This window comes from Bufo bufo, chromosome 6 (genome assembly GCF_905171765.1).
Source record: "Bufo bufo chromosome 6, aBufBuf1.1, whole genome shotgun sequence".
Classification (NCBI taxonomy): domain Eukaryota; kingdom Metazoa; phylum Chordata; class Amphibia; order Anura; family Bufonidae; genus Bufo; species Bufo bufo.
Genome location: NC_053394.1, coordinates 242,446,642 through 242,469,636, shown reverse-complemented (window position 1 = coordinate 242,469,636; position 22,995 = coordinate 242,446,642). Strand labels below are relative to the sequence as shown.

The window sequence follows — 22,995 nt, the reverse complement described above, 5'->3', positions numbered from 1 at the left end:
AGTAAAGATAATATTTTGAACAAACTAGTTTGGTCTGTAGCAGGATGAACCAATTCTCTCATCAATAATACATTTTATTTCAGGCTGCACTTAAAACCAAGACTCCATGTGCTCCCTGAAATAAAAGTCCATATCCATTGGAGTGTTCATGTGGAGTTCATATCAGCACTTTTTCTTAAACAAATCCCACTGCTCCCTGTATGGTTTTATAATATAATAATGCTTAAAGGGGTTATCCAAGACTATAACAGACCTCCTGGAGAGGCCGAACTATGGTGATGATTATACCTACGATCCCCTGTGCTGAGTCTGGTCTCCATTACACCACTGCCAGTGATGCAAGAGTAGCAGGTCACCAATGTGGCCAGTGATTGTCTGCCACAGTCACATGCCCCCCACTCCATCATCAAGATGTTGATTCCATTTATTTGGTGTGCATTCTAAGATCTGGCCCTTTTCTGGCCACTCAGTCACAACTTAGGTCCCTTTTACACGAGCGAGTTTTCCGTGTGGGTGCAATGCGTGACGTGAACGCATAGCACCCACACTGAATCCTGACCCATTCATTTCAATGGATCTGTGTACATGAGCGTTTTTTTCACGCATCAGTTCTGCGTTGCATGAAGAATGCAGCATGTTCTATATTCTGCGTTTTTCAAGCAGTCCTGGCACCTTAGAAGTGAATGGGGCTTCAGTGAAAAACGCATTGCATCCGGAAGCAAGTGTGGATAAAATGCATTTTTCACTGATGGTTGCTAAGAGATGTTGTTTGTAAACCTTCAGTTTTTTATCACTCGTGTGAAAAACGCAACAAAACAAATTGCACCCGCGCGGAAAAAACTGAACAACCGAACACAATCGCAGACAAACTAACTGGACTTGCTTGCAAAATGGTGTGAGTTTCACTGAACGCAACCTGAATGCATCTTGATCTAAGGGTCCATTCACACGTCCGCAATTTTGTTCCGCATTTTGCGGAACGGAATTACGAACCCATTCATTTCTATGGGGCAGCACGATGTGCCGCCCGGACACGGAGTTGCGGACCCGCACTTCCGGGTCCGCAATTCCGTTCCTGAAAAAAATAGAACATATCCTATTCTTGTCCGCAATTGCAGACAAGAATAGGCATATTCTATTAGTCCCGGCAATGTGCTGTCCGCAAAATGCGGCAGAATGCACATTGCCGCTGTCCGTGTTTTGCGGATATGTCGATCCGCAAAACATGTTGCAGACGTGTGAATGGACCCTAATCCGTCACACTCGTGTGAAAGAGTCCTTAGGGTGAAAATATGGCATGTGCAATAATTTTCAACTTTTTTTTTTTGCACCACAATAGTAGTGTAAACCATGTATCACCATATCCAGATTTTTTTTATACATTTATGTCCACAGAGCTCTAACTTTGTCATCAAGATCAATAATGCATGAATCCTAGAGAGGCAACAATATGTTACTTAATTAAGAGGGAATATTTTGATCCTTGCTTTAGTTTCTTGGCTAAAAAAGTTAAACAATCATACAGTCTCGCCGAACTTCGAAAAGAAAATTGATTAGTTACGAAGTACTTCATCACGAATTACATTACATTGTATTTAGCGGGTGCAATTATGGTGACCGGCGATAGCGCCGCCCCTGTCATTGAACCCATCAGATGCCACATTCAACACGGATCACGGCATCTGAGAGTCATATTGAGTCCTTTCAGAGGTTAATCATGGGTTAAAAAAAAGTACATACCTCATCAATTTGATTGCAGAGAGGCGTCGTGGCCAAATCTTGTGTGTGCTTATGTGATGACTTCACCGCGCCTGGCCAGCGTGATGACGTCACACGTCAGCATGTGAGATTTGGCCCGTTTTCTTCAATCAAGATGGCCGCAACGGCCTCTCCATGCTCAAATGGATGAGGTGAATATGTATGAAATTGATTCGTTACCACAAAGTGCTAGGAAGTTAGCCTTCGTGACAAATCAAATTTATCCTGAAATTCGAATTGAAGTCTACTTCATTAACTTTGATTCGCTTAACACTACAAATAACCTCATGTTAATGTTTATAAATTGTGCTTAGTGACAATAGATTAATGCATAGCATGTGTTGCTGCCATGTGCCATATGCATCCACCATCAGAGATCCTAATTAGATGCTGACTGAATTTTGAAGATTACCCAGGTGAATCACAGTTTTTTTTTTGCTGCATTTGCCTTTTGAGTTTCATAAAGGTACATAAAGGTAAAATGATGGTATCCCAGCTCCATTCAGAGTTAAGAGAAAGAAATATGGGGACAATTATTAAGACCGGAATTTTCCACACCAGTCTTAAGTCCCTCTGCGCTGCTGGAAGAAGAGGGAAAGTTATTTAGAGGCACAGGACTCTACATAAGTTTGGCGCTTCCTCCAGCAGGCTGTGCAAAAGACAAATCTACACCAGCGCCCTTGCTGGCGTAGATTTAAAAAATTTTCCATGCCTAAACCAGACAAGATATATGAGCTAGGCTTAGCGACCCTCCAGTTTCCCCGCCCACATCACTCTCCTTTTCTTGCACTTCAGAAAAGTGCTGTGAGTGGGGAAAGTCACAGATTTTGCCGCAAAATGGCTTGCAACAAAATCAACGACATTAATATTTAATTATTGTGATGTATATCTGTTAATAAATGTTCTGCTATATGTTTATATTGGAAAGCTGACATCGAGGAGCCATTTTTTTCTCTCTCTTGTTCCCTCTCTTCTTTTCCTAACAGTAGCTTTTAACACTCTCAAGGTAACATGACAAACAAATGGTATAATGACACAGCCCGTAATAATAACCTTGCAACATATTACAACAGCTACCAAACAACCAAAGGGAAACAAGTACTGCCAAGTTAAGCTGCTATTCAATCTCTACTCCTCTAGTACATCTGTTTTGGGACAGATTCACACTCAGGAATGATGTTTTCTGAAACAATAACGTACTGTAATTCTAATGACCAGGATGACTATGGAGGTAGCTGGCCCACTGGGAAAATTGTGTTTTAGTGCCTCACAACCTGGAATTAACATGGATTGTTTGAGGATTTGCATCAATTAATTTACAGAAAATGTCCACAACTTTGAAGATGTTTTTTTATTTTTTATTGTGAAGCAAACAACAAATAGGACAAAATAACAGAAAAAGTCAATGTCCATAACTATTCACCCCGCTAAAGTCAATACTTTGTAGAGCCACCTTTTGCAGCTATCACAGCTCCAAGTTGCTTTGGATAAGTCTCTATGAGCTTGTCACATCTTACCACTGGGATTTTTGCCCATTCCTCCTTGCAAAACTGCTCCAGCTCCTTCAAGTTGGATGGTATGCGCTTGTGAACAGCAATCTTTAAGTCTGACCACAGATTTTCTATTGGATTGAGATCTGGGCTTTGACTAGGCCATTCCAACACATTTACATGTTTCCCTTAAACCACTCAAGTGTTGCTTTAGCAGAGTATTTAGGGTCATTGTCCTGCTGGAAGGTGAACCTCTGTTCTAGCCTCAAATTACACACAGAGTAATATCCCTGTATCCCTGTATTTTGCACCATCCATCTTTCCCTCAACTCTGGCCAGTTTCCCAGTCCTGCTGCTGAAAAACATCCCCACAGCATGATGCTACCACCACCATGTTTCACTGAGGGGATGGTGTTCTTTGGGTGATGTGATGTGTTGGGTTTGCGCCAGACATAGCGTTTTATTTGATGGCTTAAAAGTTCAATTTTAGTCTCATCAGACAAAAATACCTTCCTCCATACATTTTGGGAGTCTCCCACATGCCTTTTTGTAAACTCACAACATGCCTTTTTGTTTTTAGCTGAAAGTAATGGCTTTCTTCTGGTCACTCTGCCATAAAGCCCAACTCTATGGAGCGTACGGCTTATTGTCGTCCTATGTACAGATCCTCCAGTCTCTGCTGTGGAACTCTGCAGCTCCTCCAGGGTTACCTTAGGTCTCTGTGCTGCCTCTCTGATTAATGCCCTTCTTGCCCAGTCCATGAGTTTTGGTTGGCGGCCGTCTCTTGGCAGGTTAGCTGTTGTGCCATGTTCTTTCCATTTGGTTATGATAGATTTGATGGTGCTCCTTAGATTGCACACAGGTGAACATCATTTCACTAAGTATGTGACTTCTCAAGCTAATTGGTTGCACAAGAGCTTTTTATGGGTTCCTAACAAAGGGGGTGAATACATACACACATGCCAATTTTCTGTTTTCTGTTTCTAAACATTTTTTTTGTTTATATGTTTTTTCTCATTTCACTTCACCAACTTAGACTATTGTGTTTTGATCCATCACATAAAATTCAGATAAACAAAACATTGAACTTAAGGCTGTAATGTAACAAAACACAGAAAAAATCAAGGGGGTGAATACTTTTGCAAGGCACTGTATATATACAGGTGAAAATCGAAAAATTAGAATATCATGCAGAGTTCATTTATTTCAGTAATGCAACTTAAAAGGTGAAACTAATATATTAGATAGACTAATTACATGAAAAGTAAGAAATTTCAAGGCTTTATTTGTTATAATTTGGATAATTATGGCTTACAGCTTATGAAACCCCAAAGTCACAATTTTTAGGTACCCTTTGTCTAGGGGGTATGAATAATTAGCTGACTGGAGTGTGACACTTTGAACCTAGAATATTGAACCTTTTCACAAAATTCTAATTTTAAGCTGCATTGATGCAATTCCTTTTAATTTGCATTACTGAAATAAATAGACTTTTGCACAATATTCGAATTTCTTGAGTTTCACCTGTATATATATATATATATATATATATATATATATACACAGTACAGACCAAAAGTTTGGACACACCTTCTCATTCAAAGAGTTTTCTTTATTTTCATGACTATAAAGGCATCAAAACTATGAATTAGCACATGTGGAATTATATACATAACAAACAAGTGTGAAACAACTGAAAATATGTCATATTCTAAGTTCTTCAAAGTAGCCACCTTTTGCTTTGATTACTGCTTTGCACACTCTTGGCATTCTCTTGATGAGCTTCAAGAGGTAGTCCCCTGAAATGGTCTTCCAACAGTCTGGAAGGAGTTCCCAGAGATGCTTAGCACTTGTTGGCCCTTTTGCCTTCACTCAGCGGTCCAGCTTACCCCAAACCATCTTGATTGGGTTCAGATCCGGTGACTGTGGAGGCCAGGTCATCTGGCGCAGCAGCCCATCACTCTCCTTCATGGTCAAATAGCCCTTACTTTAAAAGTTTTCCCAATTTTTCGGCTGACTGACTGACCTTCATTTCTTAAAGTAACAATGGCCACTCGTTTTTCTTTACTTAGCTGTTTTTTTCTTGCCATAATACAAATTCTAACAGTCTATTCAGTAGGACTATAAGCTGTGTATCCACCTGACTTCTCCTCAACGCTACTGATGGTCCCAACCCCATTTATAAGGCAATAAATCCAACTTATTGAACCTGACAGGGCACACCTGTGAAGTGAAAACCATTTCAGGGGACTACCTCTTGAAGCTCATCAAGAGAATGCCAAGAGTGTGCAAAGCAGTAATCAAAGCAAAAGGTGGCTACTTTGAAGAACCTAGAATATGACATATTTTCAGTTGTTTCACACTTGTTTGTTATGTATATAATTCTGACAAACTCCAAGAAGTGATTATGAAAGAATGGGTTGCTATCAGTCAGGAATTGGCCCAGAAGTTGATTGAGAGCATGCCCAGTCGAATTGCAGAGGTCCTGAAAAAGAAGGGCCAACACTGCAAATACTGACTCTTTGCATAAATGTAATGTAATTGTCGATAAAAAGCCTTTGAAACATATGAAGTGCGTGTAATTATATTTTACTACATCACAGAAACAACTGAAACAAAGATCTAAAAGCAGTTTAGCAGCAAACTTTGTGAAAACTAATATTTGTGTCATTCTCAAATCTTTTAGCCACGACTGTGTATATATAAATATATATATATATATATATATATATATATGCAGTACAGACCAAAAGTTTGGACACACCTTCTCATTCAAAGAGTTTTCTTTATTTTTATGACTATGAAAATTGTAGATTCACACTGAAGGCATCAAAACTATGAATTTACACATGTGGAATTATATACATAACAAACAAGTGTGAAACAACTGAAAATATGTCATATTCCAGGTTCTTCAAAGTAGCCACCTTTTGCTTTGATTACTGCTTTGCACACTCTTGGCATTCTCTTGATGAGCTTCAAGAGGTAGTCCCCTGAAATGGTTTTCACTTCACAGGTGTGCCCTGTCAGGTTTAATAAGTGGGATTTCTTGCCTTATAAATGGGGTTGGGACCATCAGTTGCGTTGAGAAGTCAGGTGGATACACTGAATAGACTGTTAGAATTTGTAATATGGCAAGAAAAAAGCAGCTAAGAAAAACGAGTGGCCATCATTACTTTAAGAAATGAAGGTCAGTCAGTCAGCCGAAAAATTGGGAAAACTTTGAAAGTAAGGGCTATTTGACCATGAAGGAGAGTGATGGGGTGCTGCGCCAGATGACCTGGCCTCCACAGTCACCGGACCTGAACCCAATCGAGATGGTTTGGGGTGAGCTGGACCGCAGAGTGAAGGCAAAAGGGCCAACAAGTGCTAAGCATCTCTGGGAACTCCTTCAAGACTGTTGGAAGACCATTTCAGGGGACTACCTCTTGAAGCTCATCAAGAGAATGCCAAGAGTGTGCAAAGCAGTAATCAAAGCAAAAGGTGGCTAATTTGAAGAACCTAGAATATGACATATTTTCAGTTGTTTCACACTTGTTTGTTATGTATATAATTCCACGTGTTAATTCATAGTTTTGATGCCTTCATAGTCATGAAAATAAAGAAAACTCTTTGAATGAGAAGGTGTGTCCAAACTTTTGGTCTGTACTGTATATATATCATAAGGTTGAAAATCTATAGCAAAGGTAGAGAATGTAGATAATTTTTAAGAATACTACTATCTGTACCAAATATCATAATTTGCAATTAAGTTACAGTTAATTTTAGCTGTTGCAGACCTGTATAAGCATGTTTCTTAGCTAATGCTCTATGGCTCTGCTTGACAAAATCTGAGATTCAAGATTGACTTTAATTGCTTAATCTTCCAAATAACTGGCTAACCCATGCATTACGATGTCACCAGTCAGAAATGACAGTGATTCCATACACTAAAACTCTAAAGTAATGTGACATCCATTCTAGTAATTTTAAGGATAATTTACAGATATTTATTTCCAGTTGACATTTTAATGTACAGCATTTTAGTGACTAATCTCATATGTATTCAGAACTGTATAGAAGGAATTACGTAGGACTTATTCACATCTATCATCATAACATGTGTCTGTAAATAAAGCTGCATCTTTAGCTTGATGAAGGGATTTGGCACTTGGGTTATAAAATGTGGAAATAGCAGGGAAGTTTACAGTAAACCCCTATTGCTTGCTTGTAAATTTAGGGCCGGTTTTAATTAGTGATGAGCGGCAGGGGTCATATTCGAATTTGCGATATTTCGCGAATATTTTGTAGGATATTCGCTGAATATTCGCAAATTCGAATATTAGTTATATTCTACCATTGTTTTTACTCAAAAAATGGGCAAGGGAATGATCATGTCATATGCAAATATTACATGATCAATACAGGCGTGGTTCAAAAACAAATATATAGCACTATAGAATTTAGTGCTATATATTTGTTTTTTAGAATATTCGTCTTTTTTTTCCATCTGAAGTCATGATTCCTCCCTGCTTACCGTAAGTTACTTAAGCAGGGAGGAATCATGACTTCATATGGAAAAAAAAGACGAATATTCTAAAAAATGAATATATTCGATATTGTGCTATATATTTGTTTTTTTGAATATTCGTAATATTCTAAAGCAAGAATATATAGCAATATAGCGATTATTCGAAAAAAAAAACTAATGTAGAGCAATTTATCTAATATAGTGCTATAATCTTCTTTGTCTAATAGTTATATATTTTTTCCAATCTGAAAATCTGATAAGACAAAAATTTCAACTATTAGACAAAGAAGATTATAGCACTATATTAGCTAAATTGCTCTACATTAGGGCTCATTCAGACGGCCGTATGCTGTCCGCAAAAATACTGAATGCTATCCGTTTTTTTGCGGAGCCGCAAAAAAACGGATCTGCAAAAAAACGGATAGCATTCAGTATTTTTGCGGACCCATAGACTTCAATGGGGCCATGTCCTGATTTTCACGGACAAGTATAGGACATGTTTCATTTTTTTTGCGGATCCGCAAAAAAACGGATAGCATTCAGTATTTTTGCGGACAGCATACGGCCGTCTGAATGAGCCCTTAGTTTTTTCGAATATTCGCCATATTGCTATATATTCTTGTTTTAGAAAATTACGAATATTCTAAAAAAATAATATATTCGATATAGTGCTATATATTAGTTTTTTTAAATATTTATAATTTTTCCCATCTAAAGTCATGATTCCTCCCTGCTTAAGTTGCTTGTGGGCCATTGACTCATTGACCCACAAGCAAGAAGCAGGGAGGAATCATGTTTTCAGATGTTAAAAATTTACGAATATTCGCTATAGCGAATATATAGCACTATATTCGATATATTCGCAAATTCTCGAAGTTGCGATATTCAAGATAAATATTCGTAATTCGAATATTCACGCTCAACACTAGCTTTAATCATCTACTCGGGGCATGGGATATGTGTTAAATTTGGACACCTCTTTCAGTTTGTGGAAGTCGTTACAGAAGCGCAATGTCCCATCCGGCTTAGTTATTAAGACTATCGGACTGGCCCATTCACTTTTTGACTCCTCGATGACACCTAGCTGTAGCATTAGCTGCACTTCCTCCGCGATGGCATGTCGCCGAGCCTCGGGTATTAATGCTCACCATAAGGCCTCATGCACATGACCGTATGTATTTTGCTGTCCGCAAAAAAACTGATCCACAGAAAATATGGATGACATCTGTGTGCATTCCGTATTTTGCGGAACAGAACAGCTCGCCTCTAATATAGCAGTACTATCCTTGTCCATAATGTGGACAATAATAGAAAAATGTTCTATCTTTTTGCGGAAGGGAAATACGGACATATGGAAATGGAATGTATACGGAGTACCTTCCTTTTTTTTGTGGACCAATTGAAACGAATGGTTCCGCATATGGTTCGCAAAAAGAACTGAACGGACACAGAAAGAAAATACATTTGTGTGCATGAGCCCTAACGGGTCCAGACTCCAGATCTGATTAATGCCTCATTTACACATCAGTGTTTTGGTTAGTTATTTCCATCAGTGATTGTGAGCCAAAACCAGGTGCGGCTCTAAACACAGGAGCAGGAGCAGATCTTACTGACCAAAAAACTGATGTGTGAATGAGGCTTAACCTCTTAAGGACACATGACGTACCGGTACGTCATGATGTCCTGGTACTTAAGGACACATGACGTACCGGTACGTCATGAATGGTTCCGATCACTGCCGCTCGGCCGGCGGTGATCGGAACCCGGTGCCTGCTCAAATCATCGAGCAGGCACCTGGGGCAAATGCGTCGGGGGGTCCTGCGACCCCCCCATGTTGGCGATCGCAGAAAACCGCAGGTCAATTCAGACCTGCGGTTTTCTGCGTTTCCGGGATATTCGGGTCTCTGAAGACCCGATAACCCGGAACAGGATGGTGATGGTGGTGTGATTTCACTCCACCAATCACCATCCAGCGATCATGAGTGGTGATGGTGACATCACCACTCAGGATCGCTTTCTGATTGGTCTGTGGGCGGTCCGGCGGCAAATTCAAAAGAGGCAGGCGCTCCTCTCCTCCTCCTTTTGTGTTCCGGAGCCGGGGGAGAGAGGAGCTGCCTGCACGTGTGTCTGCCAGCACCCTCAGGACCCGATCTGTGCCCCCAGGACCTGATCTGTGCCCCCAGGACCCGATCTGTGCCCCAGCACCCCCCATCAGGTACATAGGGACAGCACAGGGAAAGTTTGGTTTAGGCAGGGAAAAAAAAGGGAAAGTTAGTTTGTGAACTTTTATTGCATCACCCTAAGTTAGGGTGTCTGGGGTCCACAGCACAGCTGTGTGACCCTAGACCCCCCAGGGGTGCTGCCACTTCCCCCCCCCACCCTTTTTGTGGTGCATTTTATTCTTTTTTTTTTCTTTTTTGGTGTACGCTGACTGTGGCCGGCACTTAGTGTCCGGCCGCTGTTAGCGCATCGCACACCTAACCGCTGATCAACTTCGGACGGTTGATCAGCGGTTTTGAATTTTTTTTTTCACATTTTTTGCCCTTTTTTTAGTTAGTTGTTTTTTTTTTTTTCTGTTAGTTTTAGGGTTAAGTCCGCGAACACCCGTGCCCCCACACACACGCACACAAAATAAAGAGTTACACACACGCACATATACACGCAGACACACACTCCCCTATGTCCCGCCGGACATTCTCGGCCGAGGAGGCATACGCCCAGCTTGCCTCTGACTCCGAGAGTCCCAGTGAGGATGAGGATGACCCCACATTCCTGTTGTCATCCGCGTCCTCCTCATCATCTAGCGATGATGATGAGCCCCCAAGGCGGCGGAGACGCCGCCAGGCGGAGCAAGGGGACCGCCATGTTAGGGACCCTGTGGCCCAGCCTGGTACGAGCAGCTCTGGGGCTCGTACTGGTTTCCCGGCCCACCAGTTAAATCCACCGGAGCCCCCTGCCGGTGAACTTGTCTGGTGTAGCCCAGAGCGATACGAGCCTGTGATTCCTGATTTTGTAGGCCAATCAGGAATCCAGATTTCCACAGTGGGCTACACTGAATATGACTTTTTTTGTCATTTTTTCAGTGACCCACTGGTAAATCTGATGGTGGAGCAGACGAATCTGTACGCCCAACAGTTCGTCGCTCAACACCCGGGCTCCTTTTTGGCCAGGCCCGGTGGCTGGACATTTTGGGGCCTCGTGCTGCATATGGGCCTGGTCAAGAAACCCAGTGTCAGGCTGTACTGGAGTGGGGACGTCTTATACCAGACCCCACTTTACAGTACAGCCATGACACGCTCCCGGTTTGAGGCCATCTGGAAATGTCTGCATTATTCCGATAATGCAGCATGTCCACCCCGAGGTGATCCTGCCCATGACCGTCTGTATAAGATACGGCCGGTCATCGATCACTTTGGGGCCAAATTCATGGAGGCCTATGTACCTGGAAGGGAGGTCGCAGTTGATGAGTCTCTCATTGCGTTCAAGGGGAGACTCATTTTCCGCCAGTATGTGCCCTCCAAGCGGGCGAGGTATGGCGTAAAGCTATACAAAATTTGTGAGAGTACCTCAGGGTACACTTACAAATTTCGTATATACGAGGGGCGAGATTCCCGGATTCAACCACCAGAATGTCCCCCCACTCTGGGTGTTACCGGGAAACTTGTGTGGGACCTTATGTACCCACTGCTGGATAAGGGTTACCACCTGTACGTGGATAACTTTTATACCAGTATCCCCTTGTTCCAGTCCCTTGCCGCCAGATCCACGTTCGCTTGTGGGACCGTGCGGAAAAATCAACGCGGCCTCCCTGCCCTCCCCCTCCAGGTACCTATCCCCAGGGGTGAGACCCGTGCCCTTACCACTGGAAACCTGTTGCTGGTCAGGTATAAGGACAAGAGGGATGTCCTTATGCTGTCCACAATTCATGGTAACGGCATCACCCCTGTCCCTGTGCGAGGTACCGCGGCAACGGTCCTCAAGTCCGATTGTATCGTCGCCTACAATCGGTATATGGGAGGAGTTGATCTCTCGGATCAAGTCCTCAAGCCATATAACGCCATGCGCAAAACCCGGACATGGTACAAAAAAGTTGCGGTCTACTTGGTGCAGGTTGCCATGTACAACTCTTTTGTACTATCCCGAAGCGCTGGCAGCACAGGGACATTCCTGCAGTTCTATGAGGCAGTCCTCATGGCCCTGATCTTTTCGGACCGGGAAAGAGCAGGCCGGAGTACCTCGGGAACTGTAGGTGCCCGGATCGTCCCTGGCCAACACTTTCCAGGTGTGGTCCCCCATACTGGAAAGAAGGGACGAACCCAAAAAAGGTGCAGAGTGTGTCACAGGAGGGGGATACGGAAGGACACCACTACTCAATGTGACACGTGCCCCGATCATCCGGGCCTCTGCATTATTGGTTGCTTCAGGGAGTATCACACTTCCATGGAGTACTAAATTTATATCCCAATTTAGCACTGACATCGGAAAAAAAAACTGGTTCTCAGACTTGAGACACCCAAAAAAATGAAAATAATTTATTAAAAGTAGACATATTAGGTATTGCCGCGTCGGTAATAATCTCCTCTATAAAAATACCCCATGACCTAACCCCCCAGATTAACACGGTCAAGAAAAAAAAAAGGTGCAAAAAAAGATTTTTTTTTGTCACCTTACATAACAAAAAGTTTAATAGCAAGCGATCATAAAGTCATATAGCCCCCAAAATAGTGCCAAAAAATGAGCCCCCACATAAGATAATCAGATAAAAAAAAATAAAAAAATGACACCTAGACTTTAGAGATACAAATTTTTTTTTTTGTATCAATAAGGAAAACCTAAATAAATGTAAAAAAAGTAGACTTATTAGGTATCGCCGCGTCCGTAAGAATCTCCTCTATAAAAATATCCCATGACCTAACCCCCCATGACCTAACCCAAAAAAATAAAAAAAACGGTGCCAAAAACGCAATTTTTGGCACTTTTCCATTTCAATCCGTTTTTTCCGGTAACAAAACGAGGGTTAACAACCAAACAAAAGTTAAAATTTATTACCCTGATACTGCGGTTTACAGAAATGCCACATTTGTGGTCGTAAACTGCTGTATCAGTAAAAGGGAGGCCGCAAAAGGAAAGGACCGACATGGTTTCTGGAAGGCCGATTTTGATGGCCTTTTTTATTGACACCATGTCCCTTTTGAAGCCCCCCTGATGCCCCCCTAGAGTAAAAACTCCCTAAAAGTGACCCCATCTAAGAAACTACACCCCTCAAGGTATTCAAAACTGATTATACAAACTTTATTAACCCTTTAGGTGTTTCTCAACAGTTAATGGCAAATGGAGATGAAATTTCAGAATTTCAATTTTTGGTAACCTTGCCTCACAAAAATGTAATATAGATCAACCAAAAATCATATGTACCCTAAAAATAGTCCCCCAAAAAATGCCACCTTATCCCCTAGTTTCCAAAATGGGGTCACTTTTAGGGAGTTTCGACTCCAGGGGTGCATCAGGGGGGTTGAAACAGGACACGGTGTAAATAAACCGGTCCATAAAAATCAGCCCTCCAAAAACCAAACGGCGCACCTTTCACTCTACGCCCCGCTGTGTGGCCGTACAGTAGTTTACGGCCACATATTGGGTGTTTCTGTAAACGGCAGAGTCAGGGCAATAAAGATACAGTCTTGTTTGGCTGTTAACCCTTGCTTTGTTAGTGGAAAAAATGGGTTAAAATGGAAAATTTGGCAAAAAAATGAAATTTTCAAATTTCATCCCCATTTGCCAATAACTCTTGTGCAACACCTAAAGGGTTAACGACGTATGTAAAATCAGTTTTGAATACCTTGAGGGGTGTACTTTCTTAGATGGGGTCACTTTTAGGGAGTTTCTACTCCAGGGGGGCATCAGGGGGGTTGAAACAGGACACAGTGTAAATAAACCGGTCCATAAAAATCAGCCCTCCAAAAACCAAACGGCGCACCTTTCACTCTACGCCCCGCTGTGTGGCCGTACAGTAGTTTACGGCCACATATTGGGTGTTTCTGTAAACGGCAGAGTCAGGGCAATAAAGATACAGTCTTGTTTGGCTGTTAACCCTTGCTTTGTTAGTGGAAAAAATGGGTTAAAATGGAAAATTTGGCAAAAAAATGAAATTTTCAAATTTCATCCCCATTTGCCAATAACTCTTGTGCAACACCTAAAGGGTTAACGACGTATGTAAAATCAGTTTTGAATACTTTGAGGGGTGTACTTTCTTAGATGGGGTCACTTTTAGGGAGTTTCTACTCCAGGGGGGCATCAGGGGGGTTGAAACAGGACACGGTGTAAATAAACCGGTCCATAAAAATCAGCCCTCCAAAAACCAAACGGCGCACCTTTCACTCTATGCCCCGCTGTGTGGCCGTACAGTAGTTTACGGCCACATATTGGGTGTTTCTGTAAACGGCAGAGTCAGGGCAATAAAGATACAGTCTTGTTTGGCTGTTAACCCTTGCTTTGTTAGTGGAAAAAATGGGTTAAAATGGAAAATTAGACAAAAAAATGAAATTCTCAAATTTCATCCCCATTTGCCAATAACTCTTGTGCAACACCTAAAGGGTTAACGACGTATGTAAAATCAGTTTTGAATACCTTGAGGGGTGTAGTTTCTTAGATGGGGTCACTTTTAGGGAGTTTCTACTCTAGGGGTGCATCAGGGGGCTTCAAATGGGACATGGTGTAAATAAACCAGTCCATAAAAATCAGCCCTCCAAAAACCAAACGGCGCACCTTTCCCTCTACGCGCCGCTGTGTGGCCGTACAGTAGTTTACGGACACATATTGGGTGTTTCTGTAAACGGCAGAGTCAGGGCAATAAAGATACAGTCTTGTTTGGCTGTTAACCCTTGCTTTGTTAGTGGAAAAATGGGTTAAAATGGAAAATTAGCCAAAAAAATGAAATTCTCAAATTTCATCCCCATTTGCCAATAACTCTTGTGCAACACCTAAAGGGTTAACGACGTATGTAAAATCAGTTTTGAATACCTTGAGGGGTGTACTTTCTTAGATGGGGTCACTTTTAGGGAGTTTCTACTCTAGGGGTGCATCAGGGGGCTTCAAATGGGACATGGTGTAAATAAACCAGTCCATAAAAATCAGCCCTCCAAAAACCAAACGGCACACCTTTCACTCTACGCCCCGCTGTGTAACCGTACAGTAGTTTACGGCCACATATTGGCTGTTTCTGTAAACGGCAGAGTCAGGGCAATAAAGATACAGTCTTGTTTGGCTGTTAACCCTTGCTTTGTTAGTGGAAAAAATGGGTTAAAATGGAAAATTAGACAAAAAAATGAAATTCACAAATTTCATCCCCATTTGCCAATAACTCTTGTGCAACACCTAAAGGGTTAACGACGTATGTAAAATCAGTTTTGAATACCTTGAGGGGTGTAGTTTCTTAGATGGGGTCATTTTTGGGTGGTTTCTATTATGTAAGCCTCGCAAAGTGACTTCAGACCTGAACTGGTCCCTAAAAATTTAGTTTTTGTAAATTTCTGAAAAGATTTGCTTCTAAACTTCTAAGCCTTATAACATCCCCAAAAAATAAAATATCATTCCCAAAACAATTCAAACATGAAGTAGACATATGGGGAATGTAAAGTCATCACAATTTTTGGGGGTATTACTATGTATTACAGAAGTAGAGAAACTGAAACTTTAAAATTTGCTAAATTTTTCCAAATTTTTGTTAAATTAGGTATTTTTTGGTGCAAAAAATTATAATTTTTTGACTTCATTTTACCAGTGTCATGAAGTACAATATGTGACGAAAAAACAATCTCAGAACGGCCTGGATAAGTCAAAGCGTTTTAAAGTTATCAGCACTTAAAGGGACTCTGGTCAGATTTGCAAAAAATGGCCTGGCCCTAAGGTGTAAAAAGGCTGTGTCCTTAAGGGGTTAAATGGAATCCCACAGAAATGTTTGATTTATTATTAATTATTGCTCTTTTCACAAATTTATCAGGGGCTTCATAGGGTCTGCATAACAGATTCTGTTATTTTTCCCACAAAAGGATGGATACCACACTGGAACCCAATGGATCTGCAGAGCACATTGGCTTATAGTATGTTCCCTAGCATTTTAATCTAGAATTCTGGGTGCAGTAATGTATGTTCCGCAACTGACGAGGTGCATAAATAACTGCTACTGTGCAATTATGGCAGAAAACATAGATGTCAGGTTTATTAGTATTTCAAATGCATTGCTTCTGCTAATATATTTTACTATAGAGCAATCCTGTCTGGTAGGGTTGAGCACGAATATTCGAATAGCGATTTTTTTTCGTGAATATCGCCACTTCGAGAATTAGCGAATATTTAGTGCTATATATTTGTTATATCGAATATTCAGCATTTTTTTCCATCTGAACACAGGATACCTCTCTGCTTCTTGCTTGTGGGCCAATTAGAAGGAAGCAATGTCAAGTTCACAACAATACTTAGTGCACCAATCAGTAATCTGTAGTTAGACCTGCTAAAATGTGAAGTTGCATGTAGTGCGAAAAAATATTCGAATCACTCCCGATTAGCGCAATCGCGAATATATTGGAGCACTTGACTATATCTGCATATAAAGCTACTCTAATGTTCTGCCATGCCAACCATTTTCTCCAGTCTCAGAAAACTTATACCAGCTTGAAAAATTTTGCCAAAGTGACCCACACCTGAATTTTGCGTTACGAATTTGAATTACGCAATTTTTACATTGCCGATTTTTCACATTCAATAAAAAAATCTCAAATTCGCGAAATTCGCAAATATATGTATAATATACAGAGAATTCCTTGGATATGGTAATAAATATTTATGAAACATATATAAATAGGATAGTAAGGGAAAATTATAATATTAAAATATTTTGTAAAATCACTGATGACTGGAATGTTTGGCAATGGACATCTTTGTGTTTGGTGACGGTAGTGTAATATAACCTTGTTGTGGTTCCTAGGGTGAATAACTCCAATAAATCAATATAAATAATGTGTCAGCAAATAGATACAAGTGAATTGATATACAGGGTGGATACACCTTAATAAAATGGGAATGGTTGGTGATATTAACTTCCTGTTTGTGGCACATTAGTATATGTGACGGGGGGAAACTTTTCAAGATGGGTGGTGACCATGGCGGCCATTTTGAAGTCGGCCATTTTGAATCCAACTTTTTTTTTTTTCAATAGGAAAGGGTCATGTGACACATCAAACTTATTGGGAATTTCACAAGAAAAAACAATGGTGTGCTTGGTTTTAACGTAACTTTATTCTTTCATGAGTTATTTACAAGTTTCTGACCACTTATAAAATGTGTTCAATGTGCTGCCCATTGTGTTGGATTGTCAATGCAACCCTCTTCTCCCACTCTTCACACACTGATAGCAACACCGCAGGAGAAATGCTAGCACAGGCTTCCAGTATCCGTAGTTTCAGGTGCTGCACATCTCGTATCTTCACAGCATAGACAATTGCCTTCAGATGACCCCAAAGATAAAAGTCTAAGGGGGTCAGATCGGGAGACCTTTGGGGACATTCAACTGGCCCACGACGACCAATCCATGAGGTGTGCTTTGTCTCCTTCCTCATGAGGTGTGCACAACCAACCTATATTTCTTCAATATTTTCTACTTTATAGACAGGGTGTGTCTATACTGGCTGGAGCACCCGCCCCATATTAACAACTAGGTGAGCCGTCACAACCCAAATTTTTTTTCTTCTGTATGAATAATATACTACAAAATATTTGTGAAATATCGCGAATACGAATATAGCCCCTGCCACTCATCACTACTGTCTAGTAACATTTCCTGCACAATGACATCTAACACCTCAGATGTCTACAGTGAAGCTGGCTCATCCTGGAAAACATTTGCGTTTAAAGAGCTCACATATCCAGTTGAAGATTGGTGAAACAGAACAGATGGGGTATAGAATCAATGAAAATAATTTGCTTAATTGATGTTAACCTTTAAGCCACCTGCACATCTTGCAGAACTTATGGCAGGCCTATTTACACAGTTTTTCCTGTGTGGCTTCTTTTTTTTTTTTTTTGGGGGGGGGGAAACGCAGCAAAGTGTATGAGATTACACTAATATCATGTACATTTTTTTTGCACAGAAATTGACCTTGTGGATTTGCAGCATGTCAATTGTGTTTGGAGTTTTAGCTTCAACCTTTTCAAATTAAAGAGGACCTTTCATGGGTCCAGACATTATAAGCGAAGTATCAGGATACATATGGCATAGTGCAGGGAGACTGATTCTTTCTCTGTGGGCGTCTCCTTCTCCCTGGCTGTGACTCTCTCTGCTGCGATTGGACAGTGCTAAAGACAGGAAGAAGGAGACGCCCATTGAGAAACAGGGCAGTCTCCTCCTCCCCCTTCCGATGAGAAAATTAGCATACCAGGCGGGAGAATACAATGGGGGCCACAGCGTGCGAATGGAGCGGCGCCCAGAAAAAACTGTAAATGCAGTTACATCACTGCACTATGCCCTACGTATCCTGATACTTAGTTTATAATGTTTGGACCCATGAAAGGTCCTCTTTAAGAGAACCTATTAAAAATATGCCAGAACGCACTAAAATTAATCAAGTACTTTAATCACATTAAAAAGGATTTAAAACAGTGCAGTAAGGAAATGGACACAGACACAATCAGCATATAACAAATAATATCGATAAACCAAAGCGCGTAGTGCAGCAACAATGATAGCAAATAAGAGAGTGATCCATAACCCATAATGAGTCACTATCAGTGATGAGCGCCAAGGGAAATATTCAATTTTGCAATATTTCACGAATATTTGGGCAAATATTCATCATATATTCACAAATTTGAGAATTTGTGATCTCCAGTCATTATATTTATTGATTGCGAAAATCGGCAATCGGAAAATTCACAATAAAAATTTGTGGTACGAAAATTTGCAATCAACACTGCTCCTAAAGTCAAATATATTGCAGCCTTCTTATTGGCCCACAAGCAAGAAGCAGTGAGGGATCATGGGTACTGATGAAAAAATTTAGAATATTTGCGATTACGAGTATATAGCACTATATTCTAGATATTTGCTAATTCTCAAAGTGCTAATATTCGCGATGAAAATTAGCAATTAGAATATTCGCGATCAACAATAGTCACTATCAAAGATAAAGCAATCCTGATCTCATCCAGTGATGCCACCCATTTCCTTCCTGCAATGTTTTAACTCCTTTTAAATGTGATTTAATAAAGTAATTGATTAATTCTACTACGGTCTGGCACATTTTCGATAGGTTCTTTTCATTTAGTCATTTGAATAGGCACTTATGTGTGTTTCTTATTATATGGTCACCGGATGTTTGGTACTACTGTGACAATGTCCCTCAACAGTCTCCATTGCTTCTATTTGTGCTTATATAAACTATGCATATAGGCTGGTCTTCTAGGTTTGTTTTCAAATGAAGGGTTAGATCTGTGGAATTGCTGGATTTTGCGAAGTTTGGGTGCAGAAACTTGCAGAAATTTTCTGCATGTTCAATTGAATCCACGTGCAGGTACACTTAGCCTATCTACACATGTTGGGGATTGCATGCGGGTATAAAATTTACAGCAAAAACCCCAAGAAACACATTTGGTTTTTGGTGGGGGTTGGTGCAGAAACGCACAGAAAACCACACGGAAATCTGTGTGAATTTTCTGTTAGTAAACCTGCACCCGTGTGCACCTACCCTGAAGGGGTTCTCCTGTCCCATAATGAATTTCTAACCTACCTTTAGTAATTCAAACAGAGTGAGGCTGAAGAAGGCAGAATTAAAGTGCTGACATAAAAAATAGGTATATCAGAGGAAAAAATACAATGTTTGGGGTACTCTAAGCAGACAAAAATCATTCTGAAACCAGAGAGCACCTTTAAAATGCATCGAGTAAAAGATATTTTTGTTTGGACTTTGTATCCATTGTAAAATTAAATTTGCTATAAAGTTCTCAAATATTTAAAGGGCATCTGTGAGCAGATTTGTACCTATGAAACTAGCTGACCTGTTGCATGTGCTCTTGGCAGCTAAAGGCATCTGTGTTGGTCCCATGTTCATATGTTCCTGCATTGTTGAGAAAAATTATTAATACATGCAGATGAGCCTCTAGGAGCAACTTGGGTGTTGCCATTACACCAAGAGGCTCTGCTCTCTGTGCAATTGCCACGCCCTCTGCACTTTGACAGGGCCGGGCGCAATTATGTTTACACTGCCTAGCCCTGTCAATCAAAGTGCAAAGGGCATGGCACTTGCAGAGAGAGCTGAGCCTTTAGGAGTAACAGCAATGCTCCAGTTGCATCTAGAGACTCAATTGCAACATCATGACACTAGCCAGCATTATTATGACGTTCTTTATCTATTGCGTTGCCAGAAACAGTTTTCAGTTAGAAGTCTGACCAGAGGGGAAGAGAGGCAGAGTGCAGCAGCAGATCTCAGCAGCAGAATACAGTCTCTTGTGTGTAGCAGAGTGTGTAGTGGGATCCCTGTCTCTGAGGTCTGGTCTGGAACTTAGTGTGTGTAAGTGTCACTGACTTTCACACTCATTGTCACTGACTTGTGCTTTGTAGATCATTGAAATGAGGTAGTGTAAGTTAAAAGGAGTCGAGCTGTATGGAAGGGGGCTAGGGGACAGTGGACTGGCATGCATGGGCTCATAAATCCTGCCTAGTGCCTACTGGCCTGAAATTACATTTGGGAAAGTAATACTGAGTTTTGAGGCGCTATCACTGCAGTCTGGGGTCTATTAGGAGATTCTATTAAGGTACCATTTTAACAACTCATTATTTGTGGGCAAAGGAATTTGTGGAGTGGGCTCACAAAAGTGGTTCTAATCCATATGCGGCGGGTATCTACTTAGAAGTGCCATTACATCATTAAATGGGTTGTCCAAGAGTAGAAAAACACGGCTGCTTTTTCCAAAAACAGAGCCACCCCTGTCGATGGGTTTTATCTGATATTGCAGCTCAGCTCCATTTGAGTTAGAGATGAGAGAATCAAAACTGACAAAGTGGAATTCGATCCGAATTTCAGAAAATGTTTTGATTTGCACCGAAGCCGAATTTCCTCACACTTCGTAGTAACGAATCACATTTTTTCCTAAAATGGCTAGTGCATATGTGAGGACATGAAGAAAGGAACTTTCGGAAGGCGGGATCACCCATAATGCCATGCATGCAGCCAATCAGCAGCCAGCCAGCCCTGTGATGTCACAGCCCTATAAATGGCGGCAGTCATCTTAGATTCTGCCAGTTACCAGTGTACTTAATGTAGGGAGAGACGTGAGCATGCGCTAGGAACAGTGATAGAAAAAACTTCATTGTGCAAAAAAAAAACGATTTACAAGTGCAGGGCAAGATTATTGAAGGTGTAGTGAAAGGATAGGGAGGAATCATTTCACAGCATTTATGTTGAACAGGGTTCAGTAGGGGAGGTTAAAGACTGGGTAATAGGAGCAATATTATTACACCTTGCTGCACGGACTGGGGATCCAAATTGCCAATATACAGCTCTGTAATTCAAGCAAACCGTTCTTAGTAGGGTGCAAGTGCTGATTGAAACAGGCATTAACAGGGTTTATTTCAAGGAAATATTTCTGCATTGTATTTACCCTAGTGCGGTGCTGTTATATGTTCTAAAGCATTTTTTGGTTTGTATTAGTGGGGAAAAAAGAGCTTTTTAGCCGTTGTGTGGTGAAGTGCGAAAATTACAGCCCTTTTTGTCATGTATTAGCTGTAAAAGAAAAAATATATTTGCCAGTCAGAAGTGCAGTTATTTGCTATAAAGCCTTTTGTGGCGTGCATTAATGCAAAAGAAAAAATATATTTTCCGTTCAACGTTGCACTTATATGTTGAAAAGCCTTGTGTATTGTAAAAGTGGAAACAAATTAGTGCCTAATTGCCATTCAGCGGTGCAGTGATATATTCTAAAATCCTGTTTGCCGTGTATTAGTGGCAAAATAAAAATATATTTGCCGTTCAGCATTGCACTTATACACTCACCTAAATAATTGTTAGGAACACCATACTAATACGGTGTTGGACCCCCTTTTGCCTTCAGAACTGCCTTAATTCTATGTGGCATTGATTCAACAAGGTGCTGATAGCATTCTTTAGAAATGTTGGCCCATGTTGATAGGATAGCATTTTGCAGTTGATGGAGATTTAAGGGATGCACATCCAGGGCACGAAGCTCCCGTTCCACCACATCCCAAAGATGCTCGGGAGGATGGATACATGTTCTCATTCTGTTTACGCCAAATTCGGACTCTACCATTTGAATGTCTCAACAGAAATCGAGACTCATCAGACCAGGCAACATTTTTCCAGTCTTCAACAGTCCAATTTTGGTGAGCTTGTGCAAATTGTAGCCTCTTTTTCCTATTTGTAGTGGAGATAAGTGGTACCCGGTGGGGTCTTCTGCTGTTGTAGCCCATCCGCCTCAAGGTTGTGCGTGTTGTGGCTTCACAAATGCTTTGCTGCATACCTCGGTTGTAACGAGTGGTTATTTCAGTCAACGTTGCTCTTCTATCAGCTTGAATCAGTCGGCCCATTCTCCTCTGACCCCTAGCATCCACAAGGCATTTTTGCCCACAGGACTACCGCATACTGGATGTTTTTCTCTTTTCACACCATTCTTTGTAAACCCTAGAAATGGTTGTGTGTGAAAATACGTAACTGAGCAGATTGTGAAATACTTAGACCGGCCCGTCTGGCACCAACAACCTTTCTTTCCCATTCTGACATTCAGTTTGGAGTTCAGGAGATTGTCTTGACCAGGACCACACCCCTAAATGCATTGAAGCAACTGCCATGTGATTGGTTGACTAGATAATTGCATTAATGAGAAATAGGTGTTCCTAATAATTCTTTAGGTGAGTGTATGTTGAAAAGCCTTGTGTAGTGGAAAAAAATAGGGCCTAATTGCCGTTCAGCGGTGCTGTTAAATATTATAAAGCCCTATCTGCCGTGTATTAGTGGCAAAATAAAAATATATTTGCCATTCAACGTTCCACTTACAGTATATGTTAAAAAGCCTTGTGTAGTATAAAAGTGGAAAAAAACAAAGGCCTATTTGCCATACAGTGGTGCAGTTATATATGGTAAAGCACTTTTTGTGGTATGAACCGAATTACGTAGTGGTGACATTTTTTATGTGTGATTGTAGACTTTCTTGTGTATGAACCAATTTACATTATCC

The 22,995-nt window shown here is 41.0% G+C and overlaps 1 protein-coding gene across 1 annotated transcript in view; it reads right to left on the bottom strand.

Moving 5' to 3' along the window:
* Positions 1-22,995, bottom strand: part of GRID1 (glutamate ionotropic receptor delta type subunit 1) — a 1,665,856-nt gene that overhangs the window by 415,471 nt on the left and 1,227,390 nt on the right. The window lies entirely within an intron of this gene.